The 14,425-nt window shown below is 53.2% G+C and overlaps 1 protein-coding gene across 5 annotated transcripts in view; it reads right to left on the bottom strand.

The window, feature by feature from the left end:
• CTIF (cap binding complex dependent translation initiation factor) overlaps positions 1 to 14,170 on the bottom strand; it is a 279,877-nt gene extending 265,707 nt beyond the window's left edge. For 3 of the 5 annotated variants that reach the window (XM_045065609.1, XM_045065610.1, XM_045065611.1), the window contains exon 1: positions 13,932 to 14,170. The gene's annotated coding sequence lies outside the window, so the exon portion shown is untranslated. Of the gene's footprint in view, positions 1 to 12,933; positions 13,397 to 13,418; positions 13,641 to 13,931 lie in introns of those variants that run through there. The other 2 variants (XM_013055911.2, XM_004752187.3) reach the window with 2 other exon arrangements.
• Between the last annotated feature and the right edge of the window lie 255 nt (positions 14,171 to 14,425).

Here is a 14,425-nt window from a genome sequence, read left to right as displayed (position 1 = left end):
GCAGCCTTTCCCAAAATTCACGACCTTGGAGTTGTCCGTCCTGCTCCTATCACTGGCTATAATATTATTATTGACCTTGTATCGACTTTTTATTAAACTTAGCATCCTGTTAAGCAACAGTGCGATCACAAGTTCCACGGACTTTTTCTTCCCCTTGGAGGCATATTTAAATGTTGTAAATTTTTTAAAAGTTGTAATTTTTTGCAAGTCATAGATAGTCAAATGAAAATCAGCCCATACTCCATCGGAAGAATGAATGCCTTACTCAGACGCATAAAAGTTAAGGGTGCTTCCTGAATGGAGAACCAGCCCTTAATTTGTTTTCTCACTGGTTTCTCTTGCCTCGGTCTCCCCAATGGAAGAAGCACATTAGCCCTGCCAACTCTCAAGAACATCAGGAGTAATGACCCCGTGCTTCTGACAAGGGCACGCTCCGAGGTGATAATGGACAGTTACCCATCCACAGCAAGCAGCCTGCTCAGTGAACTCACACCCACTGGGATCTGAAGGCCTCTGAATGCTGGAGCCAGGGCATGGGGATTCGGGAACTGTGGAGATCATGCGCAGGCCATGGGGGAACTAGAAACTTGACACAGTGCTTTTCTGGGTCTGAAATCCATTACAGATACATTAAATAAACTTGGCTCTAATGGGGTAACTAAAAAAAATCACTAAAACCCTATGAGGATAAACCAGGAGCGGTGCTGCCTGGGTTAAAACCAGGTCCCCAACAGTGTCCCTAAGCAGCCCAGCCAACCTTCCTCTTGTTCTCACTGACCCATTTTCAGCCTGTGGAATCCCAGTTCTCACCTTGTTCTCGCCCTGTTCTCACCTTCACCCGCACCTGCCGTGCACCTGGCTCAAACAGGAAATGGAAACCAGATGGGCCAGGATGCAGAGGACTTGGGCTCCCAAGGTTCCTCCGCCATGGCTGGTTTCTCTCCAGCATGAATGTGGCCACAGTCAACCACTTCCGTTTCACCCGGAGGAAGAAAACACATTACATGACTCCCCAGCAACCCTTTCCCCATCCCCTTCAGTGGGTCTCACTCAAAGCCCACATCCTTAACAGACCTAGAACGGGGCCTGGCATGGGGCAGAGATAATGTCTACCTTATTGAAAAAATTAATTCTATAGGGAAGGAGCAAGCTGCCAAGCCATTCGTCCAAATGGCCAAATAAGGCAGCTCCCGAGCTGCTGTCTTCGGTGTACGCAAATGTCAAAGATGACATCACAGGGACCCTTCCTTCCCTACGCCAGTCCAGGCTGAGGACCTAATCCCTACTCTGGAGCACTGGGGACCTCAGAGGGAAACAAGCAGGGATGTTGGATAATTCTTCATCCAATCCCTGAGGTCACTGAGGAGAAAACATCAACCATGATGTGAGTTGCCCAAGGTCACCCAGGTCACCAGTGGCAGACCTGAGACCAGTGACCTTTTCAGATCACTGCAAGGAAACCTCAGCACAACCTGCCCATCTCTGTGGGTGATGCTTCAGAGGCAAAACTCAAGCAAAACTGACTACATCACCTAGGAGCTGTGTGACCGAGGGTAAATTACTTACCCTCTCTGTGCCTTCCTTTTCTCAACTATAGAAGAGAGGCTGTGAAGGCTAATTAATGAAACACAAGTGAAGGGCTCACTAAGTACTCCTAACTGTAATAACCAACAAATAAACTGGCCCAGGGTTGTCAGGAGAACTACCACCTGTTCAATGCCTGGGTTGAGAGACATCTTCCCTGCTGTGCAAACACAGCCGCTCAGAGAGAAAAGTCCAGGTTTGGGAGTCACACACACACGTGGAGTTGTAGCACAGACTAGGAAAGCCTACACAAGAGACTTCTGTGTTCCCACAGTTCCAGAGGCTAGAAGGCCGAGATGAAGACCAGCATGGACGGTTTCCTCTGGGAAAACCTTGACTTGTCTCTCCTTGACTTGTAGATGGCCGCCTTCCCCCTCTGTCCTCATCTCTCAGGTGTCCTAGTTCTGTTTCTTGCCTCTGTCTTTATGCCCTTCTAAAAAAATTTTTTTAAAGATTTTATTTATTTATTTGACACAGAGAGACACAGAGAAAGAGGAAATACAAGTAGGGGGAGTGAGAAAGGGAGAAGCAGGCTTCCTGCCCAGCAGGCAGCCCGATGTGGGGCTTGATCCCAGGACCTTGGGATTATGACCTGAGCCAAAAGCAGACACTTAGTGACTGAGCCACCCAGCCCCCCCCCCCATGTGCTCCTTTTTTAAGGACACCAGTTGTATTGGTTTAAGGCCCACCCGTAGGACCTCTTTTTACCTGAATTACCTCTTTAAGGGCTCTGTCTCCAAACACAATCTTATTCGAGGTAATGGGGGTTCCAATTTCACCCCTAACAGCATGGTGGGTTACCTTCCTTCCTCTTTAGGGAAGGATTAAGTAGAGATCCAGAAACCTCACACAGGGTCCCATGTTGCCCCCACAATGACCTGGTTTTAAATCTGGAGATGGCCAAGAGCAACAAGTGCCTTTCCTCTTTCTACCAACATGAACTTTGCTGTAAAAAAATGTATTTTCACGGAGCATGGACCCTGTGGCAGGCACCGTCCTAGGATCTATCTGCAGATGACTCAGACAAGGATAGCATCAAGGTGCTTCTGATCTCAGAGAACAGATCAGGTGAGGCCCCAAGGAATGGTGGGAGTGATAGCACATGCCAAGTGCCCTAAAGATTTACAGACCAAGTCCGGAGGTGGAGGGGAAGATGAAACTGACCAGATTAGCAGAGTGTATAAAGACCTGACCAGGGATGGATTTGTCCCAGGGCACTGGGCCGGCACCTATGGCCCAGGCTGTCTGTCTGTATGAAGGGGACAGAGGTTTGGGGAAGGGGAGATAGTGTCCTTCTTTAGGGCCAGACTTCCCAATCAGTACAGACAAGACTCTGCAGGACCTAAGGTATCCATATCACACTAAGGAGCAATTTCTTCTTTCAACCCCATAGCTATCCTCAAAGGTGACCAATGTCTGCCATCAACCAGCCAGAGCCTCGGCCCCTCAGTCCTGCTGTCTGGGCCACCTGCGACACAGGCTCCCTGCCTCTGGACAATTCTGTCTGCCAGGGTCTCCCCTTGGTCCCAGTGGTGGAGGAGGAGACGGGCTACTGGCAGGGGGAGAAGGCACAGAACCCACCTACTGGGACCATGCAAAAGGCATCATTAGATACCTGGGGTCCTATGCTCCAACAACACCCGTGAGTTAAGAAATAATAATCACTAAAAAAGGTAAAACTATAGTGAAAGAAAGCAGATCAGTTGCCAGAGCCGGGGGTACATTTTTTTCACTTCAATTATATTAAGGTATAAACAATTATTTCTCAATAAAGCTGACAACTCCCCCAAATAAGTCAATAAAATCATATTGAAATTTGTTGAAGCAAACATTAATCAATGCTCACCCAACCATGATTCTCCTCCCCATTCCCTTGCAAGCAGTCTCACCTCTTCCCATAGATGAGGCAGAAAACACCAAGACTTGCTTTCTCAGCCTCCATTGAGCTAAGGCTTTAGTAGCTGCCCATTTCTCTACAATGGCACTTGCTGGAAATTCTAGCAGGGAGATTCTGGGAAAGGTGTCCATGCTTGAAAAATTAAAACTCAAGGGGAAATTCACTTTCCTACCCACTCTCAGACACAGTTACATGAGAACAGGTGATGTGTGGAGCAGGGGCAGCCTTGCTATGACCATGAGGAGACAAGCTGGAGGATAAAGGCCAAAATGCTGAAAATGCTTGCCTGTAAGGTTAGATGAACTCCTTGAAATCATCCGTGACCCACTGAATTAACCAACTCTAGAACCCCTACCTTCGGACTTCTGGCTCCGTTAGTCTATAAACACCTTGTTTATTAAGCCCTTTGAGTCCAGTGTTCTTTTACCTGTCGCCAAGCACATCCTACAAGCCAGGTGGTTTTCAGCTCTCCAAACTTCCACCTCCAGCTCCAACCTCAAAACTGAGATCGGGGTGAGACAGATGACAGATCCTTGTGACTGGAAAACTAAGATTCATCAGAATTTTAAGCCCACAGTCCCCACGGAAAATGCTTTCCTCTCCAGCTCCTCAAGAAAATGGGGAAGCAGTTATCAGTTTCTTTGTAGGCACTATATCCATCATCACCCTGTGTGTCCTGCAGTGCAAATGAGTGATGACGGTGTCAGGTATGACCCACACTACATCCCTGGTCCATGTGGCCATAAGCCCCCACTGGCCCAGGACTGGCCCAGGTGATATCTGTGTCCCAACATGATTATTAATAGCACTCCTTTCACTCTGAAATGTTTCTGCATTTGGACAAAAGAAGTATCATTGCCCTGTGCTGGCTGCTTCAGCATACTTTTCTTTCCTCTTACCCAAGACTTCCCACATTATACGAACATGAGGCCATTCTGTCTTCCCCACCAAAATGAAGGTGGGTGGTAGGGACCCTGCCAGGTTCCCCGAATTCACCTGCCCCACAGCAGGTACGTGACACATGTCTGCTAAACTGAACCAAATGTTAACAGAAGTAAGGGCCTTAAGTTAAAAGGTTGGAGGCAAACCAGCATAAGGAACAACTTTTGGAGGGGGAAGAGAAGAAAATGGGTGCTTTCCCAGAATCCCTGACCCTCGCCACTGGGCCCTGTCAGCTGAGGCCCTGTGTGAAACCGGCCGTGTTTATCTGGACATCCAGCTGGCTGGGGCAACCTCACTGTTCAGGCAACTCATGTTCTGCCGAACTCAACATGGTGCCTAAGGGATCTATGAATCCCACAGACCCCAACCATCCTGGACATACAAGGGAGCAGAAGACCTTTTGTTCCCTGAGGACAGCCCAGGGCACTGCAGACAGACCCCAAGATAGATAAACTACATGCCTGAAAAAATATTTTTGATTGTGAACACCATCCAGTCTGGGGACACATCAAGATATGTTCAAACTCTTCAGTGTCTCAGCTAATGACCCACGAATATAGTGAATTCATATTCGCCATATTGTGGCTTTTCAACTAGCGGTGAGATCATGACAGGGCCAACCCCCAGGCAGGCCCTAAAAGGGAACAGCAGCCTTGGGAATTGGAGCTCCACCCACCCTGGAGGGAACCACACACATTCTTTCTGAATAACTTTGGGCCTCAATGGTCACAGGGACTGTTAGGCATCTCCACGCCTCTGCCTCTCTGCCTGTCTCCCTCACAGACCTTACTTTCACTCAGGGAGGCATACGGAGGACGCCTAGGCCAGTGCCCATCATAAAGGGATACCCCATCAACGCCAGCTCCCGGCCTCAGATCCTGGAGTCACTTACTTACAAGCTTATGAGCTGCAGTGTATTCTGGGTGCTGGAGAAAGAAATTTGCAGCGTATGCTGTTGCTTCTTCCATATGAATCTGAAAAGCACGGAGCCAAAGCTTCTCCAAACTTCTACATCACAGACTGTGCCTATGCAGCCAGCTCGGCTAATCTCGCAGCAATCTGCAAAAACTCCCTCGGTGCTCAGTAAGTTTAGATGGGACTTGGCTGGACGCTCTCTTACAGAATCTTAGCTTGATAAATTAAGGCCCTTCTTGCGGAAGCCAACAGGATGGTGAAGGGTCTGGAAAATCACAACAGCCGAAGGGGCCATGGGGGGAAATGGCTGGGTGCTGCCTGAGGCTTGTGGAAGGTCTTTCCAACTGCAAAAGGCTTCGAATGAGGGAAGGGGCTGCCTCACAGAACAGTAGGCTCCTGGCTGCGGGTAGCGGGAAGCGTTGGAGCGAGATAAGCCAGGGAAACCACACTGGCTAGGAGACTGAATGGGGAACTCTAAGTTGTTTCCGAGTTTCAAGTTCCAGGAAACTGGACATGGGGGAGATGATGCGGTACACAGACTGGGGGACCCATAGCAGTTGGAGTCTGCATAGGGTACCCATTGGGATAACTTGGACAGAAGCCTCTGTGGAGACTTGTCCTGAGTCAATGGTAAGGGAGAACATTCTGGCCTTCTGGGACGGGCTTATCTGCAAGCTTCTGCTCAGAGATGAAGCCCTGGGGTGGGAAGAGCCCTTCACAGGCCCTGCACACGCCTCCACAGGTGTGCAGCTGTCTCCAAGGCCCTTTTGAAAGGTTCCCACCTGTCCTCCTCTCCCACTCCGGCCTCTCTCTCTTCCTTGTCACTCATTCAGGCCACCTGGGTCCTTCAGTATTCTCTCCAAGGTGGTGGAGACTCAAGTCAGTGAAGGGTGAGGAATCCCAGAATCTTCCTGCTGCCCCTGGGAGCTGAGAGCCATCGGCTGGGGTAGCCTGATCCCTGGACGCTTTATCTGCTAACTCGTCCTCTTGGGAACTCTAGGTCACATTTGTGGTGGACATCCGAAGCCCTAACAGGCCTAAGGTATTTTGTTTCCAGGGCTGATTTTGCCTCACTGGCGTGGGGAAATCCAGGCCAAGATTGCCAAGCTCTCCCTCCCCCACATCCATGCCCATGGGCTGATGTCTATTCCCTCCTTTCTCCAAGTGTGAAAACCTTTGCAGGGACCCAGTTTAGGAAGGGCCCTCCATTCCAACGCCCATCTGGTCTCCCGGAGGAGACGTTGCCAGGACTCAACCCCCTTTGGTTCTGAGACTAGCAACCACCCCTCACACTCCAACCCCCAGGACTGGCCCAGCCCGAGTGGAAGCCGACTGTCCGCTCTCAGTTTCGAGTCCCCTGGGTAGTTCCCTTCCATTCCATGAGCTCCGCTCTTCTTCGAAAGGATGCTAGTTATATTTTATACAGCGTTTCTAGGTGCTTGGTAATTGGACGATTTTCAAGATTTTTACTCCACTATGATACTAAAAATATTTTAACTCAGTGTTGGGATACCCTCTTTGGACTTGCTCACAAGAACTTTCCCTGGTTGGCCTCCCACGCCGAACAATGAACGCCGGCCACATCCCTGCAGATATCCAACTGCAGGTGCAACACCTACTGTGTGCGGCTCGTTCAGGCCCCAAAGACTCAAAACTGAAACGGCCTGAGCTCTGCCTAAAACACATCAGCTCTCCAAGTGCAGTAAGGAATGAGAAGTATCTGCCAAGGGTCCACTATGGAAATCATCCTCTACGACTTGCACAGGGAGTGCAAGCTTTCTCGAGGCTTCCTCTGTCCCCATCCGGGCCAGGCTTCCCTGCCCTTTTGCTCACGCCCTGAGCGCCCGGAACCGGGCTCCGCTCACCGCGGATGTTAAAAATGAACACGCCTCTCCCCTCACTCTAAAGGCTCCCAGCTGAAGTGTGCTCTCAGCTGTCGCTGGATCCTGCCAGCTGGGCCTCCAGCATGACACAGCATCCCCGCCCTGGCTTCCCTGACGACAGCGGGCCACCGGCTGGGCATGACAAAGGATTCTCTGACAATGGGAGGAAGAGGTCTTTTATTGTCTACAGCAGCCCCCTGGCGAGGTCCCGCTCCCAAGCAGCTCTTTCCCACTCCCATCACTGTAGCTCCTGCCCACACATCTTCCTCGGGCTGCTACCCTGCACACTGTTTTCCTGGAGACAGCTCCACTGGACCCTCCCACCCGCAGTTCAAATCCAACAACACACCATCTACCACGGAGTTCATGTGGTCCTCCTTCTCACCCCAGCCTCAGTCGACATGCTCCGACAACCGCAAGTTCACCCCTGGGTAAAGGCTGCCTTCCACCCCATTAGTGAGGCTAGAAACCTGCGAGTCCCTGGGACTTCTCCTTTATTCCTCCGAGCTAAGCAGTCACTGCAGACTTTAGTCCCCAAATGTCTTTAATGCACAGCCTTGCCTCCATCCCTCTACCCACGGCCCTGGCTCCAGGCTTCATCCCCTGAGACCTGGATCCTAGATGGAACCTGTCACTGCCTCATCAGCCCAGTGGCCTCCTGGCTCAGGGCTCCAGGTCACATTCCCCACTGATCTAGGGCAGCGCGCCTCAGCCCTGCTTAAAGCCCCATCCTTTGTGCTCTACCTGCAGTATGACAGCCAACGTCCTCCCTGGGGCAGGCTCTCTTGGATCTGTGCCGTCCATGTCTGCCTCTCCACCTTTGAACTTGACCTTGCTGCAGCAATCCCTGGCTATGCCCAGCCTCAGGTCACCCCTCCTAGGCACACACTGTTCCTTCTCACTTCTGTCTCCTCTCCTGCTGGTTTCTTCTTTTCATCCATTTGCCTTCAGGTCCTACATTGTCTCCCTTAGGAAGCCCTCCCCAATCTCTGATTCTAGAACAGGTAGCCCCTTGATCTTTTTACTCTAAGGCCCTCAGAATTTTCTCAACCACTATGCTCACCACACAGTTTCCCCTTTACAGACGTTTGGGCCATTGCCCCAACTGAAAACCGATTCTAGGTCTGCCGGGACCTCAGACCAACTCCCTAATTCATCTCTTCCACAAAATCATTCCCGTTGGCCCCATCTACATATCAGTGCTATGATAACTGTCTTCCTTACTTTCTCCATTCCATCCTTGAGTAAGTTAGCCAGCACCTGGGGCTGACTCCATGCTGGATATGAACCAATGGTGGACATAAAAAGTTCTAAAAACTTTTTTTTACAAAACTGTCATGATGATGTGACATGATGACCATCCCAGCCCCAGGCACTGGATTTGAAGTCTGAAGACCCGGGTTCCAATCCCTGCTCTACTGCTTCCTTGTGACTTGGGCATGTCACTAACCTTGGAGGCCCGATTTCCTCATATACAAAATGGGAATAATGCTGATAGCCTTGCAGGGCTATGGTAAAAAGCAGATGAGATCACTTGTGTGCAGTACTTCACAAACTGTAAACCCAAAACAAATGTAGTCTCCTCTGCCAACCAGCCACCCGCCCCACTCCACTATCCCTGCCAGTAGTTTCTGTCCTTACTGAGTCAGGTGAAGATCCAGTGAAATGTGTGGGTCCTCTTCCTAGAAAAATGCACATACATAACAGCTTTGCAAACAGTTTTGGGAGGTTGCTGAGGACCCTGCCATGGGAAGGGAAGGCCAAACCTAAGTGCCCCAGGAAGTCCCCAGGTTTACCACCTCTCATAAATCTATGCCCTCAGCCAGATTCCTAGATGCCAAAGATGAAAGGCAGGGCAGAGAAGGGCAGTCTCAAAGGAAAGGAACCTCGAGACTCAGAGGTGAATTCGAGAGCCTTTCCCAGAACCAGAAGAAAGCAGAGAAGAGGTAGCATTCTCACTCTTTGGGAAGTAAGAACCCCACTTGTCTCAGAAAGCACCACAATATGGAAAAAGAAAATTGATCACGGCATCAAAATCTGAACATTCTTGTCCCACTCTGCCAAGGGCTCTCAGTGATGCTGGGCAAGTCGTTTCACCTTGATCGGCCTCAGGGTCTTCACATGGAGATCAGCTCATTGGTTAGACCCGTCCTGGATGTGGGTGCTTAATCTGGAGATGTATCTGTTTCCCCCTCCCTGTTCTGAACCACAGCTGTGGCCTGGGTTTAACTGCGAAATAAGAGGCAGATGTCGATAGCATGGTGATAATTCAGGGAGAAGGCCACCAACACAGCACTGTTCTAAATTAAATTGTGTGCAGCTCGAGGCAGGAGGGCAGAAGGGCAGGAGAGAAAAACCTGAATGTGAACAGCTGAGCTGAAGTGACTGAGTTGGCAGTGAGGCGGAGAGGTAGAGGATCCCCCCCCCACAAAAGAACATCAAAAGAAGCTGCCATGTTATCAGTAAGCTATGTAACAATGCCACCACATTTGGAAAATTCCCAACAACTGTGATTCACCCGTCTGTTTGAACCTCCTGTTCTCTCTCTGGGCTTGGGACTCTCTCTCCATCCTACCTACCACCTCCTGCTTCCTCCTTCATCATCTGAACAACAAACAATGGAACCTTGAAACCACGCTAGTAGACCCCCAAACAGAGACCGTGTCAGGGACCCTAGAGGTGAATTTGGAAATGAACAGATAAAAAGCAGACCCATAGGAAAACATCCACCCCGACATGCAAGACAGAAACTGCTAAGCCCAGGAAGGACTTGAGTGAGACCTCGGCAGAAGCCCTAGAATAGCACGGAAGGCAGCCGACCAAAACCCACTGGAGCCCTGCAGAGCTGGGGCAGGACCATGGAGAACCATCTTTCAGCTCCTCACTGCTTAGCACTCCGCTGGTTGACTTCAGCAGATGACTGCCTAACTTCCCCAGAAGGACATACCTTCAGGCCCACCTGGGAGGGTACAGACCGCCTGAAGCCCAGGGTAACAAGGGACAGAAGGCTGTTCTTCCTTTCTTGCTTCCTCCTCCATTTGCTCTGGAAAGGAACTGGCATTAGGAGTCCCTTCTGACCAACAAGTGTGAAATTGACTAAGTCCCAGGGTGAGTGCTCTAAAGTATTTATGATTTGTTCTCCTCTGCAGGCTGTGAATCATCTGTTTTACTGCATTACAAAGTAGATATTTCTACTACACTATCTTTGTGTGCCCCAAACACAGTAGAGTATCTAGCCTAAGATAGGTGTTCAATAAACATATGCTGGACTTAAAATCTTACATTTATCTCTGCAGCTAGAATATGTTGTTGCCAGGAGGGCACTATGTATTCAATTTTCTTTGCACACACGTCTAGGTACAGAAACATGTAGGTACTCAATACATAGTTGTAATTGAGTGATTAGTTGGCCAAACCTAATAACCCTCCAGGCTGTGTCTGAAAACCTTCCTGCATATGAACTCTGAAAAATACAACCAGCATGTAGGAGCTCTTTGCTCTTTTCAGAGCAGAGGGCAGGATCACCTGGGATGGTTTCTCCAGGATCTACACTTAAACCAGCACCTAAAGAATTAACTGTAGATTCAATAAGGACACTGAATCCATGAACGCACTCACAGGAACACAGACAGGTGTTACATAAACACGCATGCCGTATGGATTTATTACATGGTATGATTCTGGTACAGTGCGTGTATCAAAGCTGATAACCGCTCACCATTAACAAATTATCAGATGCATAATAATAACAGCAGTGCCAACTTCTGTTCTTTAATGGCTATTCTCACTAGAACTGGTAACAAATCAACATTGTTTTGGCAAAGAAGAAATACCAGTATAATTTAGGCCCTTACCCAGGTTCAGTACTTCCTGGGGTTCCAACACCTAATCTCAAAACAAAACACAACAAAATACCCAAACACACCCCCCCCCATAGTGGCCATTATTTGAATAAAAAGCCTCAGGCTAAGAAGAGAAATCACAAGACCACAGAGAGGGAGAAAGTAGCTCTTCCCCCTCTGAGAGGCCTTGGGCAAGTCACAGCACTTTCTGAGTCTCAGCTGGCTTATCTGTAAAATGGGGTTAATAACCCCCTACCTCATAGGACCCTCTTAATAAATGTGATGATTCAAAGTGGGGATGGGGGGGAGAAACGTCCTGTGCTGTCTTACAAACATCCTATTATTATGGAAATCTGTTAATCACCGATGACGCTGTACCCCAGAATGCGTTACAAAATTCCTGCCTACAAGCGTACATTATCTAGGACAGACACTTGACACACCAGAGATGATCTGTGTGTAAATCGAATCCTGTTTCACATACTCAAAGGGAGTTTCCTCAGGCGACCTGAGTGGGTCCTGTGAGGTACTGCACACCTAACCGTTTGTTCGGCGCACTCTGTTCTCATATGATTGGGTTTTCTGGAAAGCCTGACCATTGCCTTGCGCTGGCTGAGCATGCCCGAAGCTGGGATTCCCGAGGTTTTCGGGCCAGACCCCGCGCTGGGCAGGAGGGACCGGGCCCGGACAGCCCGCGGCCCCTCCCCGTGCTGTGGGCGGCTCCTTCCTCTCCCCTCCAGCTCCCGCGGCGGCGGCGCTCGTGCTGTGTCACTTTCGCTCTCCCGAGACTCCAGCCGCCGCGGGCCCGCACTCCACCGGCGTCCTCCCTTTGCGCGCCCGCCCCTAGCCTGGGAGATAATCTCCCGGCGGCACAGACCCGGCGGCGAAAGCGACGAAGCCGAGCGACTCGCCCGGCACCCGGTAGCGGCGCGGGCAGCAGCGCCCTAACTGGGCGGGCCGGGCAGCCTTTGCCCCCCACCGTCTACAGGACGAAGAACGGGAAGGGGCCCCGCAGAGCGCACTGGTCCTCTCCAGGGTCCGCGAGGCAGCGGCGGGGCGCGCGGGGACGCGCAGCCACAGAGAGCCTCGGAGCAAGGGTCAACCCGAGCGTGTCGGGAGGGTGGGGGGCGGCAACACGCGCGCACTAGCTCCCCGCCCGGCCAGACCTGCGCCCGGCACCGCCGAGTCAGGGGGCACTGGGGCCGCGGAGCGAGGCACGGCGGGTCTCCCGCGCCACCTCGAGTCGGGAACTCCCTCTCCGACTCCGCGCACACGCAGCTGCAGGGGCTCCCCGGTCGCATAGCCGCAAGACCCCCAGTCCAAGTAACCCGGGAGCGCGCGCGCGCGCGGACACATACACATGACTAAGACCCCAACTGGGACCGCGAGGGGCCTGGCGGGACGATTCACCCGGTAGTCGGGCCCACGCGAGTCCCCACTACGCCGCGCTCTGTCCCCTCCACGCCCCGCCCCCCACACACACGCCAGAGCGGTGTGTACACACACAAACAGCTGGGCGGGGGAGGCGACGCCTCGCTCCTCGGGGTGGGGACACACAGGCCTCCCGCAGCCAGCCCTCCCCTTTACAAGCCGCACCCCCTCCCTGCTCACACCCGGCCCCCAACCCCAGCCCTGAAAACTCCACGAAACCCAGCAGCCAACGCCGACCAGAGGAGGGGTTCCGAACCCCGATTGTCTTTTAACGTCAGTGTTAAGACATACCAACTCACCCGCGGTCCCCGGGACGCCTCCTTCAGAAGCACCCGGGCTCGGGCTCGTGGTCCTCTGGGCCGCGGACATCCGCCGCCGCCGACCGAACCACCACCCCCTGCCCTCCCTGCCCCCCACAACCCGCGTCCAGGACAGTCACCTGCTCGTCGTCCCGAAGAGCCCGGGCCGGAGCCCACCCCGCGGCCACTCGGGTCACTCGCCACCGCGAGCAGGCTTTTCACAGCCTGTCAACTTAACCACTGCTCGGCCGGGCGGATCTATTCCCCAGGCCCAATTACACCGCGGCGACAGGAATAATAATAAAGCCAACAGAATCACCACCGTAGGGAATGTCCACAACTGCGACCGCAATGGCTGCACCGATTCGGGTTCTTCCTCTGCTCCCATCCCCCGCGCCCCCCGCGGCCCGCAGGCTCACAGGGGACGGAGGGAGGGTGCCGCCTGTCTAGACGACAGACATCCCCGCGCTCGCGGGGACGGGCGCGCACACACTCTCGCACGGCCGCTGCTACAGACACAATCAGTCACCACAGGAGGGAGGGGCTGCGTGGAGACACTCTCTCCGGGTCCCTCCAGCGCAGCAGCCTCCGGCCCGGAGTCGCCACCCAGGGCCGCGCTCCCTACCTCGGCGGAGCGCGGTCAGAACAGCTGCAAGTTTGGCTGGTACTAAAGCAACTGCTTGATTCAGCAAATGCGGGCTTCAAAACAAAAGGGAGAGCAATCACGCTCGCTCTCTTCCTCCCCCCCCCCGGCTCGGAACCCGGCACATGACAGCGGCTACACTGCGCGGCTCGTACGCGAGCCGGGCTCCAGCCGTGCGCCCCCCGAGAACCCCCTCTTCTCGGGAGCCCCAAGGCTAAGGCTCCCCCCTGGGCGGGGAGCCCTGCGGGGAAGGGGCGACCCTGGGGAGGGAGCGAGATCGTGGAGTCCGGTCCGCGACCGAGAGGGGGTCGGAGGATCGGCGCCGACGCCGGGCAGCCGGGGGCGCAGGGAGGGGGAAGGGGGCTAATTGTTTGGGGCGGTTTTCTCGGGTTTATCTATAAGCACGCGCACGTCACGCAGCCCTCCCGGCGGGTCCCCGAATCGATCCGCAAGCCGAGCTGACTAAAAGAGGGGGGCGGGCGGGGGGATGCTCACCTCGGGGTTCCTCCGGCCGCCACTCCGAGTCCGAGTCGGGGGTGGGGGAAGGGGGCAGGGAAGGGGAAGGGAGGGAGAAGGCTCGAGAGAGCCGACTCCTGCCTCGAGTTCCGCGCGTCCCGGCTGCGGAGGGGATCGGCGCCCCAGCGCACAAACCCAACCGGGAGGGGAGGGAGGGAGGGAAGGGAAAGAGGGAGGGAGGGGCGAGGCGGGTGGGGGGGAGGGAGTAGAGGAAGGAAAAAAAAAAAAAGATCCCTGCTCTGACACAGGGAAAGAGAATGTAGGAGAGTGACGTCCCGGCCCCTCCCTCCCCTCCGGCCACGTGCAAAGACTTGAAAGGAAAGAGGGCGGCAGACGGCCTGCTGGGTAATGTAGTCCGCCTTTCTTTCCCGGGATGGCGGGCCCTGGAGAGCGGGGCGCCGCCGGGACGCCGGGGATGCGGCGCACGCAGCGGAGACTGTCCGAAACCCGCCGGCCGATGCCCCCTCCCTGCG

Source organism: Mustela putorius, unplaced genomic scaffold (assembly GCF_011764305.1).
Source record: "Mustela putorius furo isolate JIRA1106 unplaced genomic scaffold, ASM1176430v1.1 tig00003858_pilon_pilon_pilon, whole genome shotgun sequence".
Classification (NCBI taxonomy): domain Eukaryota; kingdom Metazoa; phylum Chordata; class Mammalia; order Carnivora; family Mustelidae; genus Mustela; species Mustela putorius.
This window is presented reverse-complemented; position numbering and strand designations above follow the sequence as displayed.